Source organism: Dendrobates tinctorius, unplaced genomic scaffold, assembly GCF_039654945.1.
Source record: "Dendrobates tinctorius isolate UK_male_01 unplaced genomic scaffold, ASM3965494v1 ptg000251l, whole genome shotgun sequence".
In the NCBI taxonomy this organism is placed as follows: Eukaryota; Metazoa; Chordata; class Amphibia; order Anura; family Dendrobatidae; genus Dendrobates; species Dendrobates tinctorius.
This window is the reverse complement of record NW_027361918.1, coordinates 10,921,442-10,943,747: the sequence shown is the minus strand read 5'-3', so window position 1 is coordinate 10,943,747 and position 22,306 is coordinate 10,921,442. Positions and strand designations below refer to the sequence as shown.

At 40.8% G+C, this 22,306-nt stretch overlaps 30 non-coding genes across 30 annotated transcripts; 20 read left to right on the top strand and 10 right to left on the bottom strand.

Annotated features, from left to right (window-relative positions):
* Nucleotides 1-725: 725 nt before the first annotated feature.
* Nucleotides 726-798, top strand: TRNAA-AGC (transfer RNA alanine (anticodon AGC)). The gene has a single exon. It is a non-coding gene; the product is annotated as a tRNA-Ala (tRNA).
* A 108-nt stretch (nucleotides 799-906) lies between these two features.
* On the top strand, nucleotides 907-992 carry TRNAY-GUA (transfer RNA tyrosine (anticodon GUA)). Its single transcript is given in 2 exon segments — nucleotides 907-943; nucleotides 957-992. It is a non-coding gene; the product is annotated as a tRNA-Tyr (tRNA).
* Nucleotides 993-1,215: 223 nt separating this feature from the next.
* TRNAN-GUU (transfer RNA asparagine (anticodon GUU)) lies at nucleotides 1,216-1,289 on the bottom strand. The gene has a single exon. It is a non-coding gene; the product is annotated as a tRNA-Asn (tRNA).
* A 1,732-nt stretch (nucleotides 1,290-3,021) lies between these two features.
* Nucleotides 3,022-3,094, top strand: TRNAA-AGC (transfer RNA alanine (anticodon AGC)). The gene has a single exon. It is a non-coding gene; the product is annotated as a tRNA-Ala (tRNA).
* A 108-nt stretch (nucleotides 3,095-3,202) lies between these two features.
* On the top strand, nucleotides 3,203-3,288 carry TRNAY-GUA (transfer RNA tyrosine (anticodon GUA)). Its single transcript is given in 2 exon segments — nucleotides 3,203-3,239; nucleotides 3,253-3,288. It is a non-coding gene; the product is annotated as a tRNA-Tyr (tRNA).
* A 223-nt stretch (nucleotides 3,289-3,511) lies between these two features.
* TRNAN-GUU (transfer RNA asparagine (anticodon GUU)) lies at nucleotides 3,512-3,585 on the bottom strand. The gene has a single exon. It is a non-coding gene; the product is annotated as a tRNA-Asn (tRNA).
* A 1,741-nt stretch (nucleotides 3,586-5,326) lies between these two features.
* TRNAA-AGC (transfer RNA alanine (anticodon AGC)) lies at nucleotides 5,327-5,399 on the top strand. The gene has a single exon. It is a non-coding gene; the product is annotated as a tRNA-Ala (tRNA).
* A 108-nt stretch (nucleotides 5,400-5,507) lies between these two features.
* Nucleotides 5,508-5,593, top strand: TRNAY-GUA (transfer RNA tyrosine (anticodon GUA)). Its single transcript is given in 2 exon segments — nucleotides 5,508-5,544; nucleotides 5,558-5,593. It is a non-coding gene; the product is annotated as a tRNA-Tyr (tRNA).
* A 223-nt stretch (nucleotides 5,594-5,816) lies between these two features.
* TRNAN-GUU (transfer RNA asparagine (anticodon GUU)) lies at nucleotides 5,817-5,890 on the bottom strand. The gene has a single exon. It is a non-coding gene; the product is annotated as a tRNA-Asn (tRNA).
* Nucleotides 5,891-7,631: 1,741 nt separating this feature from the next.
* Nucleotides 7,632-7,704, top strand: TRNAA-AGC (transfer RNA alanine (anticodon AGC)). The gene has a single exon. It is a non-coding gene; the product is annotated as a tRNA-Ala (tRNA).
* Nucleotides 7,705-7,812: 108 nt separating this feature from the next.
* Nucleotides 7,813-7,898, top strand: TRNAY-GUA (transfer RNA tyrosine (anticodon GUA)). Its single transcript is given in 2 exon segments — nucleotides 7,813-7,849; nucleotides 7,863-7,898. It is a non-coding gene; the product is annotated as a tRNA-Tyr (tRNA).
* A 223-nt stretch (nucleotides 7,899-8,121) lies between these two features.
* On the bottom strand, nucleotides 8,122-8,195 carry TRNAN-GUU (transfer RNA asparagine (anticodon GUU)). Its single transcript has one exon. It is a non-coding gene; the product is annotated as a tRNA-Asn (tRNA).
* Nucleotides 8,196-9,936: 1,741 nt separating this feature from the next.
* Nucleotides 9,937-10,009, top strand: TRNAA-AGC (transfer RNA alanine (anticodon AGC)). Its single transcript has one exon. It is a non-coding gene; the product is annotated as a tRNA-Ala (tRNA).
* A 108-nt stretch (nucleotides 10,010-10,117) lies between these two features.
* TRNAY-GUA (transfer RNA tyrosine (anticodon GUA)) lies at nucleotides 10,118-10,203 on the top strand. The gene is given in 2 exon segments: nucleotides 10,118-10,154; nucleotides 10,168-10,203. It is a non-coding gene; the product is annotated as a tRNA-Tyr (tRNA).
* A 223-nt stretch (nucleotides 10,204-10,426) lies between these two features.
* Nucleotides 10,427-10,500, bottom strand: TRNAN-GUU (transfer RNA asparagine (anticodon GUU)). Its single transcript has one exon. It is a non-coding gene; the product is annotated as a tRNA-Asn (tRNA).
* Nucleotides 10,501-12,241: 1,741 nt separating this feature from the next.
* Nucleotides 12,242-12,314, top strand: TRNAA-AGC (transfer RNA alanine (anticodon AGC)). The gene has a single exon. It is a non-coding gene; the product is annotated as a tRNA-Ala (tRNA).
* Nucleotides 12,315-12,422: 108 nt separating this feature from the next.
* Nucleotides 12,423-12,508, top strand: TRNAY-GUA (transfer RNA tyrosine (anticodon GUA)). The gene is given in 2 exon segments: nucleotides 12,423-12,459; nucleotides 12,473-12,508. It is a non-coding gene; the product is annotated as a tRNA-Tyr (tRNA).
* A 223-nt stretch (nucleotides 12,509-12,731) lies between these two features.
* TRNAN-GUU (transfer RNA asparagine (anticodon GUU)) lies at nucleotides 12,732-12,805 on the bottom strand. The gene has a single exon. It is a non-coding gene; the product is annotated as a tRNA-Asn (tRNA).
* A 1,741-nt stretch (nucleotides 12,806-14,546) lies between these two features.
* TRNAA-AGC (transfer RNA alanine (anticodon AGC)) lies at nucleotides 14,547-14,619 on the top strand. Its single transcript has one exon. It is a non-coding gene; the product is annotated as a tRNA-Ala (tRNA).
* A 108-nt stretch (nucleotides 14,620-14,727) lies between these two features.
* Nucleotides 14,728-14,813, top strand: TRNAY-GUA (transfer RNA tyrosine (anticodon GUA)). The gene is given in 2 exon segments: nucleotides 14,728-14,764; nucleotides 14,778-14,813. It is a non-coding gene; the product is annotated as a tRNA-Tyr (tRNA).
* Nucleotides 14,814-15,036: 223 nt separating this feature from the next.
* TRNAN-GUU (transfer RNA asparagine (anticodon GUU)) lies at nucleotides 15,037-15,110 on the bottom strand. Its single transcript has one exon. It is a non-coding gene; the product is annotated as a tRNA-Asn (tRNA).
* A 1,740-nt stretch (nucleotides 15,111-16,850) lies between these two features.
* Nucleotides 16,851-16,923, top strand: TRNAA-AGC (transfer RNA alanine (anticodon AGC)). Its single transcript has one exon. It is a non-coding gene; the product is annotated as a tRNA-Ala (tRNA).
* Nucleotides 16,924-17,031: 108 nt separating this feature from the next.
* On the top strand, nucleotides 17,032-17,117 carry TRNAY-GUA (transfer RNA tyrosine (anticodon GUA)). The gene is given in 2 exon segments: nucleotides 17,032-17,068; nucleotides 17,082-17,117. It is a non-coding gene; the product is annotated as a tRNA-Tyr (tRNA).
* A 223-nt stretch (nucleotides 17,118-17,340) lies between these two features.
* On the bottom strand, nucleotides 17,341-17,414 carry TRNAN-GUU (transfer RNA asparagine (anticodon GUU)). Its single transcript has one exon. It is a non-coding gene; the product is annotated as a tRNA-Asn (tRNA).
* A 1,742-nt stretch (nucleotides 17,415-19,156) lies between these two features.
* Nucleotides 19,157-19,229, top strand: TRNAA-AGC (transfer RNA alanine (anticodon AGC)). The gene has a single exon. It is a non-coding gene; the product is annotated as a tRNA-Ala (tRNA).
* A 108-nt stretch (nucleotides 19,230-19,337) lies between these two features.
* Nucleotides 19,338-19,423, top strand: TRNAY-GUA (transfer RNA tyrosine (anticodon GUA)). Its single transcript is given in 2 exon segments — nucleotides 19,338-19,374; nucleotides 19,388-19,423. It is a non-coding gene; the product is annotated as a tRNA-Tyr (tRNA).
* A 223-nt stretch (nucleotides 19,424-19,646) lies between these two features.
* TRNAN-GUU (transfer RNA asparagine (anticodon GUU)) lies at nucleotides 19,647-19,720 on the bottom strand. Its single transcript has one exon. It is a non-coding gene; the product is annotated as a tRNA-Asn (tRNA).
* A 1,741-nt stretch (nucleotides 19,721-21,461) lies between these two features.
* On the top strand, nucleotides 21,462-21,534 carry TRNAA-AGC (transfer RNA alanine (anticodon AGC)). The gene has a single exon. It is a non-coding gene; the product is annotated as a tRNA-Ala (tRNA).
* Nucleotides 21,535-21,642: 108 nt separating this feature from the next.
* TRNAY-GUA (transfer RNA tyrosine (anticodon GUA)) lies at nucleotides 21,643-21,728 on the top strand. Its single transcript is given in 2 exon segments — nucleotides 21,643-21,679; nucleotides 21,693-21,728. It is a non-coding gene; the product is annotated as a tRNA-Tyr (tRNA).
* Nucleotides 21,729-21,951: 223 nt separating this feature from the next.
* Nucleotides 21,952-22,025, bottom strand: TRNAN-GUU (transfer RNA asparagine (anticodon GUU)). The gene has a single exon. It is a non-coding gene; the product is annotated as a tRNA-Asn (tRNA).
* Between the last annotated feature and the right edge of the window lie 281 nt (nucleotides 22,026-22,306).

Sequence of the window (22,306 nt, the reverse complement as noted above, 5' to 3'; positions counted from 1 at the left end):
AGAAGGAGATTCGCGACCTCTCAGCATTTTCTATATTCAAACCAAACCATAAAAGGTCAATCTTTTTGCTTGGGATTGTGCTGCATTACAACTTTTTTCTACAAACTAGGTAAGTTTTTTTTACTCCCCCAGTCTGGTTCTCTACATACATAGAAATGGTTTGCTAGAAAATTGCCCGACTGTATTTGTAGGCCATAATTCACATTGTGAAACCCAGCGGTCGATGGATCGAAACCAACCTCTGCTAAATAGTTGTGATTTATAAACTTCATCATTGCATATCAACTGAACTTTTCTGTCAACAGCAAACGTGTCTCGGATCAAAAACACTAGTCAAAATCCTAAATCCCAGTACAACTCGTGCCAAAGGACCAGAAGGAGATTCGCGACCTCTCAGCATTTTCTATATTCAAACCAAACCATAAAAGGTCAATCTTTTTGCTTGGGATTGTGCTGCATTACAACTTTTTTCTACAAACTAGGTAAGTTTTTTTTACTCCCCCAGTCTGGTTCTCTACATACATAGAAATGGTTTGCTAGAAAATTGCCCGACTGTATTTGTAGGCCATAATTCACATTGTGAACTACGTAGATGTTCTTCAAATATGGGAGAAAGGAATCTGTACTTAAAAAAAAAAAAAAAAAAAGCACTCAATGGCACATTTGACTATAAGTAAACTGTGACATGGTGTGGCGTGAAACTGATAATGGCGTTCGTCGGGCATGGGGGATTAGCTCAAGTGGTAGAGCGCTCGCTTAGCATGCGAGAGGTAGCGGGATCGATGCCCGCATTCTCCAATACAATCTTTGGATTCCTTTTTCAGTTGGCCGAGTGAATTGTTTATGCCACCTGCTCGTGGCACACACGTCCAAAACTTGAAGACTTTCAACAATGGCTAAATCAAGCCTTCGATAGCTCAGCTGGTAGAGCGGAGGACTGTAGATCTAAATTAGCAATCCTTAGGTCGCTGGTTCAATTCCGGCTCGAAGGAAGTTTTGTGTATTCTATCAGATGTTTTCAACCTTCTGGCAAATACCAGACAGCTATGCTCTTTCTGGACATGTAGACAGAAACACAACCGGAAAGTTTTTTCTCCAGTTTGCCTTGTGAATTCAAAACTTAGGCAGCAACAGTGCTTTTACTTTATGGAGATGCTGAGCACCAATGTGAAAACGTCTTCAACTGTAGCATGCTACCCAAGCAAAAGGAACCAACGTCCCTGGGTGGACTCGAACCACCAACCTTTCGGTTAACAGCCGAACGCGCTAACCGATTGCGCCACAGAGACACAAACGCCTGCCGAACTTTCGTCTAACAGCCGGACGCACCCACCAGTTTTAACCGGAACCTTAAACAATGGTCAGACACCATTTCCTCTAATGATTTTCAACAATAATATGACACAAGAAAGCAAAAAAAAACAAAGAAACAATTGCAGAACCCCAGGAGTACTCTAGTCGCCAACAAATATGTAATGGCTGAAAATTTACATGTCATCGACCTGAACACAAACAGTCATTAGAATTTTACTCTGTACATCTGTTAACACAAGCAGAGTGGCGCAGCGGAAGCGTGCTGGGCCCATAACCCAGAGGTCGATGGATCGAAGCCATCCTCTGCTAAATTGTGCTGCATTGCATCTTTTTCTACAAACTAGCTAAGTTTTTTTCACTTCCCCATTTTGGTTCTCTATATACAGAGAAATGGTTTGCTAGAAAATTGCTCGACTGTATTTGTAGACCATAATTCACATTGTGAAACCCAGCGGTCAATGGATTGAAACCAACCTCTGCTAAATAGTTGTGTTTTATAAACTTCATCATTGCATATCAACTGAACTTTTCTGTCAACAGCAAACGTGTCTCGGATCAAAAACACTAGTCAAAATCCTAAATCCCAGTACAACTCGTGCCAAAGGACCAGAAGGAGATTCGCGACCTCTCAGCATTTTCTATATTCAAACCAAACCATAAAAGATCAATCTTTTCGCTTGGGATTGTGCTGCATTACAACTTTTTTCTACAAACTAGGTAAGTTTTTTTTCATTCCCCCAGTTTGGTTCTCTATATACAGAGAAATGGTTTACTAGAAAATTGCTCGACTGTATTTGTAGGCCATAATTCACATTGTGAAACCCAGCGGTCGATGGATCGAAACCAACCTCTGCTAAATAGTTGTGTTTTATAAACTTCATCATTGCATATCAACTGAACTTTTCTGTCAACAGCAAACGTGTCTCGGATCAAAAACACTAGTCAAAATCCTAAATCCCAGTACAACTCGTGCCAAAGGACCAGAAGGAGATTCGCGACCTCTCAGCATTTTCTATATTCAAACCAAACCATAAAAGGTCAATCTTTTTGCTTGGGATTGTGCTGCATTACAACTTTTTTCTACAAACTAGGTAAGTTTTTTTTACTCCCCCAGTCTGGTTCTCTACATACATAGAAATGGTTTGCTAGAAAATTGCCCGACTGTATTTGTAGGCCATAATTCACATTGTGAAACCCAGCGGTCGATGGATCGAAACCAACCTCTGCTAAATAGTTGTGATTTATAAACTTCATCATTGCATATCAACTGAACTTTTCTGTCAACAGCAAACGTGTCTCGGATCAAAAACACTAGTCAAAATCCTAAATCCCAGTACAACTCGTGCCAAAGGACCAGAAGGAGATTCGCGACCTCTCAGCATTTTCTATATTCAAACCAAACCATAAAAGGTCAATCTTTTTGCTTGGGATTGTGCTGCATTACAACTTTTTTCTACAAACTAGGTAAGTTTTTTTTACTCCCCCAGTCTGGTTCTCTACATACATAGAAATGGTTTGCTAGAAAATTGCCCGACTGTATTTGTAGGCCATAATTCACATTGTGAACTACGTAGATGTTCTTCAAATATGGGAGAAAGGAATCTGTACTTAAAAAAAAAAAAAAAAAAAGCACTCAATGGCACATTTGACTATAAGTAAACTGTGACATGGTGTGGCGTGAAACTGATAATGGCGTTCGTCGGGCATGGGGGATTAGCTCAAGTGGTAGAGCGCTCGCTTAGCATGCGAGAGGTAGCGGGATCGATGCCCGCATTCTCCAATACAATCTTTGGATTCCTTTTTCAGTTGGCCGAGTGAATTGTTTATGCCACCTGCTCGTGGCACACACGTCCAAAACTTGAAGACTTTCAACAATGGCTAAATCAAGCCTTCGATAGCTCAGCTGGTAGAGCGGAGGACTGTAGATCTAAATTAGCAATCCTTAGGTCGCTGGTTCAATTCCGGCTCGAAGGAAGTTTTGTGTATTCTATCAGATGTTTTCAACCTTCTGGCAAATACCAGACAGCTATGCTCTTTCTGGACATGTAGACAGAAACACAACCGGAAAGTTTTTTCTCCAGTTTGCCTTGTGAATTCAAAACTTAGGCAGCAACAGTGCTTTTACTTTATGGAGATGCTGAGCACCAATGTGAAAACGTCTTCAACTGTAGCATGCTACCCAAGCAAAAGGAACCAACGTCCCTGGGTGGACTCGAACCACCAACCTTTCGGTTAACAGCCGAACGCGCTAACCGATTGCGCCACAGAGACACAAACGCCTGCCGAACTTTCGTCTAACAGCCGGACGCACCCACCAGTTTTAACCGGAACCTTAAACAATGGTCAGACACCATTTCCTCTAATGATTTTCAACAATAATATGACACAAGAAAGCAAAAAAAAACAAAGAAACAATTGCAGAACCCCAGGAGTACTCTAGTCGCCAACAAATATGTAATGGCTGAAAATTTACATGTCATCGACCTGAACACAAACAGTCATTAGAATTTTACTCTGTACATCTGTTAACACAAGCAGAGTGGCGCAGCGGAAGCGTGCTGGGCCCATAACCCAGAGGTCGATGGATCGAAGCCATCCTCTGCTAAATTGTGCTGCATTGCATCTTTTTCTACAAACTAGCTAAGTTTTTTTCACTTCCCCATTTTGGTTCTCTATATACAGAGAAATGGTTTGCTAGAAAATTGCTCGACTGTATTTGTAGACCATAATTCACATTGTGAAACCCAGCGGTCAATGGATTGAAACCAACCTCTGCTAAATAGTTGTGTTTTATAAACTTCATCATTGCATATCAACTGAACTTTTCTGTCAACAGCAAACGTGTCTCGGATCAAAAACACTAGTCAAAATCCTAAATCCCAGTACAACTCGTGCCAAAGGACCAGAAGGAGATTCGCGACCTCTCAGCATTTTCTATATTCAAACCAAACCATAAAAGATCAATCTTTTCGCTTGGGATTGTGCTGCATTACAACTTTTTTCTACAAACTAGGTAAGTTTTTTTTCATTCCCCCAGTTTGGTTCTCTATATACAGAGAAATGGTTTACTAGAAAATTGCTCGACTGTATTTGTAGGCCATAATTCACATTGTGAAACCCAGCGGTCGATGGATCGAAACCAACCTCTGCTAAATAGTTGTGTTTTATAAACTTCATCATTGCATATCAACTGAACTTTTCTGTCAACAGCAAACGTGTCTCGGATCAAAAACACTAGTCAAAATCCTAAATCCCAGTACAACTCGTGCCAAAGGACCAGAAGGAGATTCGCGACCTCTCAGCATTTTCTATATTCAAACCAAACCATAAAAGGTCAATCTTTTTGCTTGGGATTGTGCTGCATTACAACTTTTTTCTACAAACTAGGTAAGTTTTTTTTACTCCCCCAGTCTGGTTCTCTACATACATAGAAATGGTTTGCTAGAAAATTGCCCGACTGTATTTGTAGGCCATAATTCACATTGTGAAACCCAGCGGTCGATGGATCGAAACCAACCTCTGCTAAATAGTTGTGATTTATAAACTTCATCATTGCATATCAACTGAACTTTTCTGTCAACAGCAAACGTGTCTCGGATCAAAAACACTAGTCAAAATCCTAAATCCCAGTACAACTCGTGCCAAAGGACCAGAAGGAGATTCGCGACCTCTCAGCATTTTCTATAATCAAACCAAACCATAAAAGGTCAATCTTTTTGCTTGGGATTGTGCTGCATTACAACTTTTTTCTACAAACTAGGTAAGTTTTTTTTACTCCCCCAGTCTGGTTCTCTACATACGTAGAAATGGTTTGCTAGAAAATTGCTCGACTTTATTTGTAGGCCATAATTCACATTGTGAACTCCGTAGATGTTCTTCAAATATGGGAGAAAGGAATCTGTACTTAAAAAAAAAAAAAAAAAAAAAAAAAAAAGCACTCAATGGCACATTTGACTATAAGTAAACTGTGACATGGTGTGGCGTGAAACTGATAATGGCGTTCGTCGGGCATGGGGGATTAGCTCAAGTGGTAGAGCGCTCGCTTAGCATGCGAGAGGTAGCGGGATCGATGCCCGCATTCTCCAATACAATCTTTGGATTCCTTTTTCAGTTGGCCGAGTGAATTGTTTATGCCACCTGCTCGTGGCACACACGTCCAAACCTTGAAGACTTTCAACAATGGCTAAATCAAGCCTTCGATAGCTCAGCTGGTAGAGCGGAGGACTGTAGATCTAAATTAGCAATCCTTAGGTCGCTGGTTCAATTCCGGCTCGAAGGAAGTTTTGTGTATTCTATCAGATGTTTTCAACCTTCTGGCAAATACCAGACAGCTATGCTCTTTCTGGACATGTAGACAGAAACACAACCGGAAAGTTTTTTCTCCAGTTTGCCTTGTGAATTCAAAACTTAGGCAGCAACAGTGCTTTTACTTTATGGAGATGCTGAGCACCAATGTGAAAACGTCTTCAACTGTAGCATGCTACCCAAGCAAAAGGAACCAACGTCCCTGGGTGGACTCGAACCACCAACCTTTCGGTTAACAGCCGAACGCGCTAACCGATTGCGCCACAGAGACACAAACGCCTGCCGAACTTTCGTCTAACAGCCGGACGCACCCACCAGTTTTAACCGGAACCTTAAACAATGGTCAGACACCATTTCCTCTAATGATTTTCAACAATAATATGACACAAGAAAGCAAAAAAAAACAAAGAAACAATTGCAGAACCCCAGGAGTACTCTAGTCGCCAACAAATATGTAATGGCTGAAAATTTACATGTCATCGACCTGAACACAAACAGTCATTAGAATTTTACTCTGTACATCTGTTAACACAAGCAGAGTGGCGCAGCGGAAGCGTGCTGGGCCCATAACCCAGAGGTCGATGGATCGAAGCCATCCTCTGCTAAATTGTGCTGCATTGCATCTTTTTCTACAAACTAGCTAAGTTTTTTTCACTTCCCCATTTTGGTTCTCTATATACAGAGAAATGGTTTGCTAGAAAATTGCTCGACTGTATTTGTAGACCATAATTCACATTGTGAAACCCAGCGGTCAATGGATTGAAACCAACCTCTGCTAAATAGTTGTGTTTTATAAACTTCATCATTGCATATCAACTGAACTTTTCTGTCAACAGCAAACGTGTCTCGGATCAAAAACACTAGTCAAAATCCTAAATCCCAGTACAACTCGTGCCAAAGGACCAGAAGGAGATTCGCGACCTCTCAGCATTTTCTATATTCAAACCAAACCATAAAAGATCAATCTTTTCGCTTGGGATTGTGCTGCATTACAACTTTTTTCTACAAACTAGGTAAGTTTTTTTTCATTCCCCCAGTTTGGTTCTCTATATACAGAGAAATGGTTTACTAGAAAATTGCTCGACTGTATTTGTAGGCCATAATTCACATTGTGAAACCCAGCGGTCGATGGATCGAAACCAACCTCTGCTAAATAGTTGTGTTTTATAAACTTCATCATTGCATATCAACTGAACTTTTCTGTCAACAGCAAACGTGTCTCGGATCAAAAACACTAGTCAAAATCCTAAATCCCAGTACAACTCGTGCCAAAGGACCAGAAGGAGATTCGCGACCTCTCAGCATTTTCTATATTCAAACCAAACCATAAAAGGTCAATCTTTTTGCTTGGGATTGTGCTGCATTACAACTTTTTTCTACAAACTAGGTAAGTTTTTTTTACTCCCCCAGTCTGGTTCTCTACATACATAGAAATGGTTTGCTAGAAAATTGCCCGACTGTATTTGTAGGCCATAATTCACATTGTGAAACCCAGCGGTCGATGGATCGAAACCAACCTCTGCTAAATAGTTGTGATTTATAAACTTCATCATTGCATATCAACTGAACTTTTCTGTCAACAGCAAACGTGTCTCGGATCAAAAACACTAGTCAAAATCCTAAATCCCAGTACAACTCGTGCCAAAGGACCAGAAGGAGATTCGCGACCTCTCAGCATTTTCTATAATCAAACCAAACCATAAAAGGTCAATCTTTTTGCTTGGGATTGTGCTGCATTACAACTTTTTTCTACAAACTAGGTAAGTTTTTTTTACTCCCCCAGTCTGGTTCTCTACATACGTAGAAATGGTTTGCTAGAAAATTGCTCGACTTTATTTGTAGGCCATAATTCACATTGTGAACTCCGTAGATGTTCTTCAAATATGGGAGAAAGGAATCTGTACTTAAAAAAAAAAAAAAAAAAAAAAAAAAAAGCACTCAATGGCACATTTGACTATAAGTAAACTGTGACATGGTGTGGCGTGAAACTGATAATGGCGTTCGTCGGGCATGGGGGATTAGCTCAAGTGGTAGAGCGCTCGCTTAGCATGCGAGAGGTAGCGGGATCGATGCCCGCATTCTCCAATACAATCTTTGGATTCCTTTTTCAGTTGGCCGAGTGAATTGTTTATGCCACCTGCTCGTGGCACACACGTCCAAACCTTGAAGACTTTCAACAATGGCTAAATCAAGCCTTCGATAGCTCAGCTGGTAGAGCGGAGGACTGTAGATCTAAATTAGCAATCCTTAGGTCGCTGGTTCAATTCCGGCTCGAAGGAAGTTTTGTGTATTCTATCAGATGTTTTCAACCTTCTGGCAAATACCAGACAGCTATGCTCTTTCTGGACATGTAGACAGAAACACAACCGGAAAGTTTTTTCTCCAGTTTGCCTTGTGAATTCAAAACTTAGGCAGCAACAGTGCTTTTACTTTATGGAGATGCTGAGCACCAATGTGAAAACGTCTTCAACTGTAGCATGCTACCCAAGCAAAAGGAACCAACGTCCCTGGGTGGACTCGAACCACCAACCTTTCGGTTAACAGCCGAACGCGCTAACCGATTGCGCCACAGAGACACAAACGCCTGCCGAACTTTCGTCTAACAGCCGGACGCACCCACCAGTTTTAACCGGAACCTTAAACAATGGTCAGACACCATTTCCTCTAATGATTTTCAACAATAATATGACACAAGAAAGCAAAAAAAAACAAAGAAACAATTGCAGAACCCCAGGAGTACTCTAGTCGCCAACAAATATGTAATGGCTGAAAATTTACATGTCATCGACCTGAACACAAACAGTCATTAGAATTTTACTCTGTACATCTGTTAACACAAGCAGAGTGGCGCAGCGGAAGCGTGCTGGGCCCATAACCCAGAGGTCGATGGATCGAAGCCATCCTCTGCTAAATTGTGCTGCATTGCATCTTTTTCTACAAACTAGCTAAGTTTTTTTCACTTCCCCATTTTGGTTCTCTATATACAGAGAAATGGTTTGCTAGAAAATTGCTCGACTGTATTTGTAGACCATAATTCACATTGTGAAACCCAGCGGTCAATGGATTGAAACCAACCTCTGCTAAATAGTTGTGTTTTATAAACTTCATCATTGCATATCAACTGAACTTTTCTGTCAACAACAAACGTGTCTCGGATCAAAAACACTAGTCAAAATCCTAAATCCCAGTACAACTCGTGCCAAAGGACCAGAAGGAGATTCGCGACCTCTCAGCATTTTCTATATTCAAACCAAACCATAAAAGATCAATCTTTTCGCTTGGGATTGTGCTGCATTACAACTTTTTTCTACAAACTAGGTAAGTTTTTTTTCATTCCCCCAGTTTGGTTCTCTATATACAGAGAAATGGTTTACTAGAAAATTGCTCGACTGTATTTGTAGGCCATAATTCACATTGTGAAACCCAGCGGTCGATGGATCGAAACCAACCTCTGCTAAATAGTTGTGTTTTATAAACTTCATCATTGCATATCAACTGAACTTTTCTGTCAACAGCAAACGTGTCTCGGATCAAAAACACTAGTCAAAATCCTAAATCCCAGTACAACTCGTGCCAAAGGACCAGAAGGAGATTCGCGACCTCTCAGCATTTTCTATATTCAAACCAAACCATAAAAGGTCAATCTTTTTGCTTGGGATTGTGCTGCATTACAACTTTTTTCTACAAACTAGGTAAGTTTTTTTTACTCCCCCAGTCTGGTTCTCTACATACATAGAAATGGTTTGCTAGAAAATTGCCCGACTGTATTTGTAGGCCATAATTCACATTGTGAAACCCAGCGGTCGATGGATCGAAACCAACCTCTGCTAAATAGTTGTGATTTATAAACTTCATCATTGCATATCAACTGAACTTTTCTGTCAACAGCAAACGTGTCTCGGATCAAAAACACTAGTCAAAATCCTAAATCCCAGTACAACTCGTGCCAAAGGACCAGAAGGAGATTCGCGACCTCTCAGCATTTTCTATAATCAAACCAAACCATAAAAGGTCAATCTTTTTGCTTGGGATTGTGCTGCATTACAACTTTTTTCTACAAACTAGGTAAGTTTTTTTTACTCCCCCAGTCTGGTTCTCTACATACGTAGAAATGGTTTGCTAGAAAATTGCTCGACTTTATTTGTAGGCCATAATTCACATTGTGAACTCCGTAGATGTTCTTCAAATATGGGAGAAAGGAATCTGTACTTAAAAAAAAAAAAAAAAAAAAAAAAAAAAGCACTCAATGGCACATTTGACTATAAGTAAACTGTGACATGGTGTGGCGTGAAACTGATAATGGCGTTCGTCGGGCATGGGGGATTAGCTCAAGTGGTAGAGCGCTCGCTTAGCATGCGAGAGGTAGCGGGATCGATACCCGCATTCTCCAATACAATCTTTGGATTCCTTTTTCAGTTGGCCGAGTGAATTGTTTATGCCACCTGCTCGTGGCACACACGTCCAAACCTTGAAGACTTTCAACAATGGCTAAATCAAGCCTTCGATAGCTCAGCTGGTAGAGCGGAGGACTGTAGATCTAAATTAGCAATCCTTAGGTCGCTGGTTCAATTCCGGCTCGAAGGAAGTTTTGTGTATTCTATCAGATGTTTTCAACCTTCTGGCAAATACCAGACAGCTATGCTCTTTCTGGACATGTAGACAGAAACACAACCGGAAAGTTTTTTCTCCAGTTTGCCTTGTGAATTCAAAACTTAGGCAGCAACAGTGCTTTTACTTTATGGAGATGCTGAGCACCAATGTGAAAACGTCTTCAACTGTAGCATGCTACCCAAGCAAAAGGAACCAACGTCCCTGGGTGGACTCGAACCACCAACCTTTCGGTTAACAGCCGAACGCGCTAACCGATTGCGCCACAGAGACACAAACGCCTGCCGAACTTTCGTCTAACAGCCGGACGCACCCACCAGTTTTAACCGGAACCTTAAACAATGGTCAGACACCATTTCCTCTAATGATTTTCAACAATAATATGACACAAGAAAGCAAAAAAAAACAAAGAAACAATTGCAGAACCCCAGGAGTACTCTAGTCGCCAACAAATATGTAATGGCTGAAAATTTACATGTCATCGACCTGAACACAAACAGTCATTAGAATTTTACTCTGTACATCTGTTAACACAAGCAGAGTGGCGCAGCGGAAGCGTGCTGGGCCCATAACCCAGAGGTCGATGGATCGAAGCCATCCTCTGCTAAATTGTGCTGCATTGCATCTTTTTCTACAAACTAGCTAAGTTTTTTTCACTTCCCCATTTTGGTTCTCTATATACAGAGAAATGGTTTGCTAGAAAATTGCTCGACTGTATTTGTAGACCATAATTCACATTGTGAAACCCAGCGGTCAATGGATTGAAACCAACCTCTGCTAAATAGTTGTGTTTTATAAACTTCATCATTGCATATCAACTGAACTTTTCTGTCAACAGCAAACGTGTCTCGGATCAAAAACACTAGTCAAAATCCTAAATCCCAGTACAACTCGTGCCAAAGGACCAGAAGGAGATTCGCGACCTCTCAGCATTTTCTATATTCAAACCAAACCATAAAAGATCAATCTTTTCGCTTGGGATTGTGCTGCATTACAACTTTTTTCTACAAACTAGGTAAGTTTTTTTTCATTCCCCCAGTTTGGTTCTCTATATACAGAGAAATGGTTTACTAGAAAATTGCTCGACTGTATTTGTAGGCCATAATTCACATTGTGAAACCCAGCGGTCGATGGATCGAAACCAACCTCTGCTAAATAGTTGTGTTTTATAAACTTCATCATTGCATATCAACTGAACTTTTCTGTCAACAGCAAACGTGTCTCGGATCAAAAACACTAGTCAAAATCCTAAATCCCAGTACAACTCGTGCCAAAGGACCAGAAGGAGATTCGCGACCTCTCAGCATTTTCTATATTCAAACCAAACCATAAAAGGTCAATCTTTTTGCTTGGGATTGTGCTGCATTACAACTTTTTTCTACAAACTAGGTAAGTTTTTTTTACTCCCCCAGTCTGGTTCTCTACATACATAGAAATGGTTTGCTAGAAAATTGCCCGACTGTATTTGTAGGCCATAATTCACATTGTGAAACCCAGCGGTCGATGGATCGAAACCAACCTCTGCTAAATAGTTGTGATTTATAAACTTCATCATTGCATATCAACTGAACTTTTCTGTCAACAGCAAACGTGTCTCGGATCAAAAACACTAGTCAAAATCCTAAATCCCAGTACAACTCGTGCCAAAGGACCAGAAGGAGATTCGCGACCTCTCAGCATTTTCTATAATCAAACCAAACCATAAAAGGTCAATCTTTTTGCTTGGGATTGTGCTGCATTACAACTTTTTTCTACAAACTAGGTAAGTTTTTTTTACTCCCCCAGTCTGGTTCTCTACATACGTAGAAATGGTTTGCTAGAAAATTGCTCGACTTTATTTGTAGGCCATAATTCACATTGTGAACTCCGTAGATGTTCTTCAAATATGGGAGAAAGGAATCTGTACTTAAAAAAAAAAAAAAAAAAAAAAAAAAAAGCACTCAATGGCACATTTGACTATAAGTAAACTGTGACATGGTGTGGCGTGAAACTGATAATGGCGTTCGTCGGGCATGGGGGATTAGCTCAAGTGGTAGAGCGCTCGCTTAGCATGCGAGAGGTAGCGGGATCGATGCCCGCATTCTCCAATACAATCTTTGGATTCCTTTTTCAGTTGGCCGAGTGAATTGTTTATGCCACCTGCTCGTGGCACACACGTCCAAACCTTGAAGACTTTCAACAATGGCTAAATCAAGCCTTCGATAGCTCAGCTGGTAGAGCGGAGGACTGTAGATCTAAATTAGCAATCCTTAGGTCGCTGGTTCAATTCCGGCTCGAAGGAAGTTTTGTGTATTCTATCAGATGTTTTCAACCTTCTGGCAAATACCAGACAGCTATGCTCTTTCTGGACATGTAGACAGAAACACAACCGGAAAGTTTTTTCTCCAGTTTGCCTTGTGAATTCAAAACTTAGGCAGCAACAGTGCTTTTACTTTATGGAGATGCTGAGCACCAATGTGAAAACGTCTTCAACTGTAGCATGCTACCCAAGCAAAAGGAACCAACGTCCCTGGGTGGACTCGAACCACCAACCTTTCGGTTAACAGCCGAACGCGCTAACCGATTGCGCCACAGAGACACAAACGCCTGCCGAACTTTCGTCTAACAGCCGGACGCACCCACCAGTTTTAACCGGAACCTTAAACAATGGTCAGACACCATTTCCTCTAATGATTTTCAACAATAATATGACACAAGAAAGCAAAAAAAAACAAAGAAACAATTGCAGAACCCCAGGAGTACTCTAGTCGCCAACAAATATGTAATGGCTGAAAATTTACATGTCATCGACCTGAACACAAACAGTCATTAGAATTTTACTCTGTACATCTGTTAACACAAGCAGAGTGGCGCAGCGGAAGCGTGCTGGGCCCATAACCCAGAGGTCGATGGATCGAAGCCATCCTCTGCTAAATTGTGCTGCATTGCATCTTTTTCTACAAACTAGCTAAGTTTTTTTCACTTCCCCATTTTGGTTCTCTATATACAGAGAAATGGTTTGCTAGAAAATTGCTCGACTGTATTTGTAGACCATAATTCACATTGTGAAACCCAGCGGTCAATGGATTGAAACCAACCTCTGCTAAATAGTTGTGTTTTATAAACTTCATCATTGCATATCAACTGAACTTTTCTGTCAACAGCAAACGTGTCTCGGATCAAAAACACTAGTCAAAATCCTAAATCCCAGTACAACTCGTGCCAAAGGACCAGAAGGAGATTCGCGACCTCTCAGCATTTTCTATATTCAAACCAAACCATAAAAGATCAATCTTTTCGCTTGGGATTGTGCTGCATTACAACTTTTTTCTACAAACTAGGTAAGTTTTTTTTCATTCCCCCAGTTTGGTTCTCTATATACAGAGAAATGGTTTACTAGAAAATTGCTCGACTGTATTTGTAGGCCATAATTCACATTGTGAAACCCAGCGGTCGATGGATCGAAACCAACCTCTGCTAAATAGTTGTGTTTTATAAACTTCATCATTGCATATCAACTGAACTTTTCTGTCAACAGCAAACGTGTCTCGGATCAAAAACACTAGTCAAAATCCTAAATCCCAGTACAACTCGTGCCAAAGGACCAGAAGGAGATTCGCGACCTCTCAGCATTTTCTATATTCAAACCAAACCATAAAAGGTCAATCTTTTTGCTTGGGATTGTGCTGCATTACAACTTTTTTCTACAAACTAGGTAAGTTTTTTTTACTCCCCCAGTCTGGTTCTCTACATACATAGAAATGGTTTGCTAGAAAATTGCCCGACTGTATTTGTAGGCCATAATTCACATTGTGAAACCCAGCGGTCGATGGATCGAAACCAACCTCTGCTAAATAGTTGTGATTTATAAACTTCATCATTGCATATCAACTGAACTTTTCTGTCAACAGCAAACGTGTCTCGGATCAAAAACACTAGTCAAAATCCTAAATCCCAGTACAACTCGTGCCAAAGGACCAGAAGGAGATTCGCGACCTCTCAGCATTTTCTATAATCAAACCAAACCATAAAAGGTCAATCTTTTTGCTTGGGATTGTGCTGCATTACAACTTTTTTCTACAAACTAGGTAAGTTTTTTTTACTCCCCCAGTCTGGTTCTCTACATACGTAGAAATGGTTTGCTAGAAAATTGCTCGACTTTATTTGTAGGCCATAATTCACATTGTGAACTCCGTAGATGTTCTTCAAATATGGGAGAAAGGAATCTGTACTTAAAAAAAAAAAAAAAAAAAAAAAAAAAAGCACTCAATGGCACATTTGACTATAAGTAAACTGTGACATGGTGTGGCGTGAAACTGATAATGGCGTTCGTCGGGCATGGGGGATTAGCTCAAGTGGTAGAGCGCTCGCTTAGCATGCGAGAGGTAGCGGGATCGATGCCCGCATTCTCCAATACAATCTTTGGATTCCTTTTTCAGTTGGCCGAGTGAATTGTTTATGCCACCTGCTCGTGGCACACACGTCCAAACCTTGAAGACTTTCAACAATGGCTAAATCAAGCCTTCGATAGCTCAGCTGGTAGAGCGGAGGACTGTAGATCTAAATTAGCAATCCTTAGGTCGCTGGTTCAATTCCGGCTCGAAGGAAGTTTTGTGTATTCTATCAGATGTTTTCAACCTTCTGGCAAATACCAGACAGCTATGCTCTTTCTGGACATGTAGACAGAAACACAACCGGAAAGTTTTTTCTCCAGTTTGCCTTGTGAATTCAAAACTTAGGCAGCAACAGTGCTTTTACTTTATGGAGATGCTGAGCACCAATGTGAAAACGTCTTCAACTGTAGCATGCTACCCAAGCAAAAGGAACCAACGTCCCTGGGTGGACTCGAACCACCAACCTTTCGGTTAACAGCCGAACGCGCTAACCGATTGCGCCACAGAGACACAAACGCCTGCCGAACTTTCGTCTAACAGCCGGACGCACCCACCAGTTTTAACCGGAACCTTAAACAATGGTCAGACACCATTTCCTCTAATGATTTTCAACAATAATATGACACAAGAAAGCAAAAAAAAACAAAGAAACAATTGCAGAACCCCAGGAGTACTCTAGTCGCCAACAAATATGTAATGGCTGAAAATTTACATGTCATCGACCTGAACACAAACAGTCATTAGAATTTTACTCTGTACATCTGTTAACACAAGCAGAGTGGCGCAGCGGAAGCGTGCTGGGCCCATAACCCAGAGGTCGATGGATCGAAGCCATCCTCTGCTAAATTGTGCTGCATTGCATCTTTTTCTACAAACTAGCTAAGTTTTTTTCACTTCCCCATTTTGGTTCTCTATATACAGAGAAATGGTTTGCTAGAAAATTGCTCGACTGTATTTGTAGACCATAATTCACATTGTGAAACCCAGCGGTCAATGGATTGAAACCAACCTCTGCTAAATAGTTGTGTTTTATAAACTTCATCATTGCATATCAACTGAACTTTTCTGTCAACAGCAAACGTGTCTCGGATCAAAAACACTAGTCAAAATCCTAAATCCCAGTACAACTCGTGCCAAAGGACCAGAAGGAGATTCGCGACCTCTCAGCATTTTCTATATTCAAACCAAACCATAAAAGATCAATCTTTTCGCTTGGGATTGTGCTGCATTACAACTTTTTTCTACAAACTAGGTAAGTTTTTTTTCATTCCCCCAGTTTGGTTCTCTATATACAGAGAAATGGTTTACTAGAAAATTGCTCGACTGTATTTGTAGGCCATAATTCACATTGTGAAACCCAGCGGTCGATGGATCGAAACCAACCTCTGCTAAATAGTTGTGTTTTATAAACTTCATCATTGCATATCAACTGAACTTTTCTGTCAACAGCAAACGTGTCTCGGATCAAAAACACTAGTCAAAATCCTAAATCCCAGTACAACTCGTGCCAAAGGACCAGAAGGAGATTCGCGACCTCTCAGCATTTTCTATATTCAAACCAAACCATAAAAGGTCAATCTTTTTGCTTGGGATTGTGCTGCATTACAACTTTTTTCTACAAACTAGGTAAGTTTTTTTTACTCCCCCAGTCTGGTTCTCTACATACATAGAAATGGTTTGCTAGAAAATTGCCCGACTGTATTTGTAGGCCATAATTCACATTGTGAAACCCAGCGGTCGATGGATCGAAACCAACCTCTGCTAAATAGTTGTGATTTATAAACTTCATCATTGCATATCAACTGAACTTTTCTGTCAACAGCAAACGTGTCTCGGATCAAAAACACTAGTCAAAATCCTAAATCCCAGTACAACTCGTGCCAAAGGACCAGAAGGAGATTCGCGACCTCTCAGCATTTTCTATAATCAAACCAAACCATAAAAGGTCAATCTTTTTGCTTGGGATTGTGCTGCATTACAACTTTTTTCTACAAACTAGGTAAGTTTTTTTTACTCCCCCAGTCTGGTTCTCTACATACGTAGAAATGGTTTGCTAGAAAATTGCTCGACTTTATTTGTAGGCCATAATTCACATTGTGAACTCCGTAGATGTTCTTCAAATATGGGAGAAAGGAATCTGTACTTAAAAAAAAAAAAAAAAAAAAAAAAAAAGCACTCAATGGCACATTTGACTATAAGTAAACTGTGACATGGTGTGGCGTGAAACTGATAATGGCGTTCGTCGGGCATGGGGGATTAGCTCAAGTGGTAGAGCGCTCGCTTAGCATGCGAGAGGTAGCGGGATCGATGCCCGCATTCTCCAATACAATCTTTGGATTCCTTTTTCAGTTGGCCGAGTGAATTGTTTATGCCACCTGCTCGTGGCACACACGTCCAAACCTTGAAGACTTTCAACAATGGCTAAATCAAGCCTTCGATAGCTCAGCTGGTAGAGCGGAGGACTGTAGATCTAAATTAGCAATCCTTAGGTCGCTGGTTCAATTCCGGCTCGAAGGAAGTTTTGTGTATTCTATCAGATGTTTTCAACCTTCTGGCAAATACCAGACAGCTATGCTCTTTCTGGACATGTAGACAGAAACACAACCGGAAAGTTTTTTCTCCAGTTTGCCTTGTGAATTCAAAACTTAGGCAGCAACAGTGCTTTTACTTTATGGAGATGCTGAGCACCAATGTGAAAACGTCTTCAACTGTAGCATGCTACCCAAGCAAAAGGAACCAACGTCCCTGGGTGGACTCGAACCACCAACCTTTCGGTTAACAGCCGAACGCGCTAACCGATTGCGCCACAGAGACACAAACGCCTGCCGAACTTTCGTCTAACAGCCGGACGCACCCACCAGTTTTAACCGGAACCTTAAACAATGGTCAGACACCATTTCCTCTAATGATTTTCAACAATAATATGACACAAGAAAGCAAAAAAAAACAAAGAAACAATTGCAGAACCCCAGGAGTACTCTAGTCGCCAACAAATATGTAATGGCTGAAAATTTACATGTCATCGACCTGAACACAAACAGTCATTAGAATTTTACTCTGTACATCTGTTAACACAAGCAGAGTGGCGCAGCGGAAGCGTGCTGGGCCCATAACCCAGAGGTCGATGGATCGAAGCCATCCTCTGCTAAATTGTGCTGCATTGCATCTTTTTCTACAAACTAGCTAAGTTTTTTTCACTTCCCCATTTTGGTTCTCTATATACAGAGAAATGGTTTGCTAGAAAATTGCTCGACTGTATTTGTAGACCATAATTCACATTGTGAAACCCAGCGGTCAATGGATTGAAACCAACCTCTGCTAAATAGTTGTGTTTTATAAACTTCATCATTGCATATCAACTGAACTTTTCTGTCAACAGCAAACGTGTCTCGGATCAAAAACACTAGTCAAAATCCTAAATCCCAGTACAACTCGTGCCAAAGGACCAGAAGGAGATTCGCGACCTCTCAGCATTTTCTATATTCAAACCAAACCATAAAAGATCAATCTTTTCGCTTGGGATTGTGCTGCATTACAACTTTTTTCTACAAACTAGGTAAGTTTTTTTTCATTCCCCCAGTTTGGTTCTCTATATACAGAGAAATGGTTTACTAGAAAATTGCTCGACTGTATTTGTAGGCCATAATTCACATTGTGAAACCCAGCGGTCGATGGATCGAAACCAACCTCTGCTAAATAGTTGTGTTTTATAAACTTCATCATTGCATATCAACTGAACTTTTCTGTCAACAGCAAACGTGTCTCGGATCAAAAACACTAGTCAAAATCCTAAATCCCAGTACAACTCGTGCCAAAGGACCAGAAGGAGATTCGCGACCTCTCAGCATTTTCTATATTCAAACCAAACCATAAAAGGTCAATCTTTTTGCTTGGGATTGTGCTGCATTACAACTTTTTTCTACAAACTAGGTAAGTTTTTTTTACTCCCCCAGTCTGGTTCTCTACATACATAGAAATGGTTTGCTAGAAAATTGCCCGACTGTATTTGTAGGCCATAATTCACATTGTGAAACCCAGCGGTCGATGGATCGAAACCAACCTCTGCTAAATAGTTGTGATTTATAAACTTCATCATTGCATATCAACTGAACTTTTCTGTCAACAGCAAACGTGTCTCGGATCAAAAACACTAGTCAAAATCCTAAATCCCAGTACAACTCGTGCCAAAGGACCAGAAGGAGATTCGCGACCTCTCAGCATTTTCTATAATCAAACCAAACCATAAAAGGTCAATCTTTTTGCTTGGGATTGTGCTGCATTACAACTTTTTTCTACAAACTAGGTAAGTTTTTTTTACTCCCCCAGTCTGGTTCTCTACATACGTAGAAATGGTTTGCTAGAAAATTGCTCGACTTTATTTGTAGGCCATAATTCACATTGTGAACTCCGTAGATGTTCTTCAAATATGGGAGAAAGGAATCTGTACTTAAAAAAAAAAAAAAAAAAAAAAAAAAAAAGCACTCAATGGCACATTTGACTATAAGTAAACTGTGACATGGTGTGGCGTGAAACTGATAATGGCGTTCGTCGGGCATGGGGGATTAGCTCAAGTGGTAGAGCGCTCGCTTAGCATGCGAGAGGTAGCGGGATCGATGCCCGCATTCTCCAATACAATCTTTGGATTCCTTTTTCAGTTGGCCGAGTGAATTGTTTATGCCACCTGCTCGTGGCACACACGTCCAAACCTTGAAGACTTTCAACAATGGCTAAATCAAGCCTTCGATAGCTCAGCTGGTAGAGCGGAGGACTGTAGATCTAAATTAGCAATCCTTAGGTCGCTGGTTCAATTCCGGCTCGAAGGAAGTTTTGTGTATTCTATCAGATGTTTTCAACCTTCTGGCAAATACCAGACAGCTATGCTCTTTCTGGACATGTAGACAGAAACACAACCGGAAAGTTTTTTCTCCAGTTTGCCTTGTGAATTCAAAACTTAGGCAGCAACAGTGCTTTTACTTTATGGAGATGCTGAGCACCAATGTGAAAACGTCTTCAACTGTAGCATGCTACCCAAGCAAAAGGAACCAACGTCCCTGGGTGGACTCGAACCACCAACCTTTCGGTTAACAGCCGAACGCGCTAACCGATTGCGCCACAGAGACACAAACGCCTGCCGAACTTTCGTCTAACAGCCGGACGCACCCACCAGTTTTAACCGGAACCTTAAACAATGGTCAGACACCATTTCCTCTAATGATTTTCAACAATAATATGACACAAGAAAGCAAAAAAAAACAAAGAAACAATTGCAGAACCCCAGGAGTACTCTAGTCGCCAACAAATATGTAATGGCTGAAAATTTACATGTCATCGACCTGAACACAAACAGTCATTAGAATTTTACTCTGTACATCTGTTAACACAAGCAGAGTGGCGCAGCGGAAGCGTGCTGGGCCCATAACCCAGAGGTCGATGGATCGAAGCCATCCTCTGCTAAATTGTGCTGCATTGCATCTTTTTCTACAAACTAGCTAAGTTTTTTTCACTTCCCCATTTTGGTTCTCTATATACAGAGAAATGGTTTGCTAGAAAATTGCTCGACTGTATTTGTAGACCATAATTCACATTGTGAAACCCAGCGGTCAATGGATTGAAACCAACCTCTGCTAAATAGTTGTGTTTTATAAACTTCATCATTGCATATCAACTGAACTTTTCTGTCAACAGCAAACGTGTCTCGGATCAAAAACACTAGTCAAAATCCTAAATCCCAGTACAACTCGTGCCAAAGGACCAGAAGGAGATTCGCGACCTCTCAGCATTTTCTATATTCAAACCAAACCATAAAAGATCAATCTTTTCGCTTGGGATTGTGCTGCATTACAACTTTTTTCTACAAACTAGGTAAGTTTTTTTTCATTCCCCCAGTTTGGTTCTCTATATACAGAGAAATGGTTTACTAGAAAATTGCTCGACTGTATTTGTAGGCCATAATTCACATTGTGAAACCCAGCGGTCGATGGATCGAAACCAACCTCTGCTAAATAGTTGTGTTTTATAAACTTCATCATTGCATATCAACTGAACTTTTCTGTCAACAGCAAACGTGTCTCGGATCAAAAACACTAGTCAAAATCCTAAATCCCAGTACAACTCGTGCCAAAGGACCAGAAGGAGATTCGCGACCTCTCAGCATTTTCTATATTCAAACCAAACCATAAAAGGTCAATCTTTTTGCTTGGGATTGTGCTGCATTACAACTTTTTTCTACAAACTAGGTAAGTTTTTTTTACTCCCCCAGTCTGGTTCTCTACATACATAGAAATGGTTTGCTAGAAAATTGCCCGACTGTATTTGTAGGCCATAATTCACATTGTGAAACCCAGCGGTCGATGGATCGAAACCAACCTCTGCTAAATAGTTGTGATTTATAAACTTCATCATTGCATATCAACTGAACTTTTCTGTCAACAGCAAACGTGTCTCGGATCAAAAACACTAGTCAAAATCCTAAATCCCAGTACAACTCGTGCCAAAGGACCAGAAGGAGATTCGCGACCTCTCAGCATTTTCTATAATCAAACCAAACCATAAAAGGTCAATCTTTTTGCTTGGGATTGTGCTGCATTACAACTTTTTTCTACAAACTAGGTAAGTTTTTTTTACTCCCCCAGTCTGGTTCTCTACATACGTAGAAATGGTTTGCTAGAAAATTGCTCGACTTTATTTGTAGGCCATAATTCACATTGTGAACTCCGTAGATGTTCTTCAAATATGGGAGAAAGGAATCTGTACTTAAAAAAAAAAAAAAAAAAAAAAAAAAAAGCACTCAATGGCACATTTGACTATAAGTAAACTGTGACATGGTGTGGCGTGAAACTGATAATGGCGTTCGTCGGGCATGGGGGATTAGCTCAAGTGGTAGAGCGCTCGCTTAGCATGCGAGAGGTAGCGGGATCGATGCCCGCATTCTCCAATACAATCTTTGGATTCCTTTTTCAGTTGGCCGAGTGAATTGTTTATGCCACCTGCTCGTGGCACACACGTCCAAACCTTGAAGACTTTCAACAATGGCTAAATCAAGCCTTCGATAGCTCAGCTGGTAGAGCGGAGGACTGTAGATCTAAATTAGCAATCCTTAGGTCGCTGGTTCAATTCCGGCTCGAAGGAAGTTTTGTGTATTCTATCAGATGTTTTCAACCTTCTGGCAAATACCAGACAGCTATGCTCTTTCTGGACATGTAGACAGAAACACAACCGGAAAGTTTTTTCTCCAGTTTGCCTTGTGAATTCAAAACTTAGGCAGCAACAGTGCTTTTACTTTATGGAGATGCTGAGCACCAATGTGAAAACGTCTTCAACTGTAGCATGCTACCCAAGCAAAAGGAACCAACGTCCCTGGGTGGACTCGAACCACCAACCTTTCGGTTAACAGCCGAACGCGCTAACCGATTGCGCCACAGAGACACAAACGCCTGCCGAACTTTCGTCTAACAGCCGGACGCACCCACCAGTTTTAACCGGAACCTTAAACAATGGTCAGACACCATTTCCTCTAATGATTTTCAACAATAATATGACACAAGAAAGCAAAAAAAAACAAAGAAACAATTGCAGAACCCCAGGAGTACTCTAGTCGCCAACAAATATGTAATGGCTGAAAATTTACATGTCATCGACCTGAACACAAACAGTCATTAGAATTTTACTCTGTACATCTGTTAACACAAGCAGAGTGGCGCAGCGGA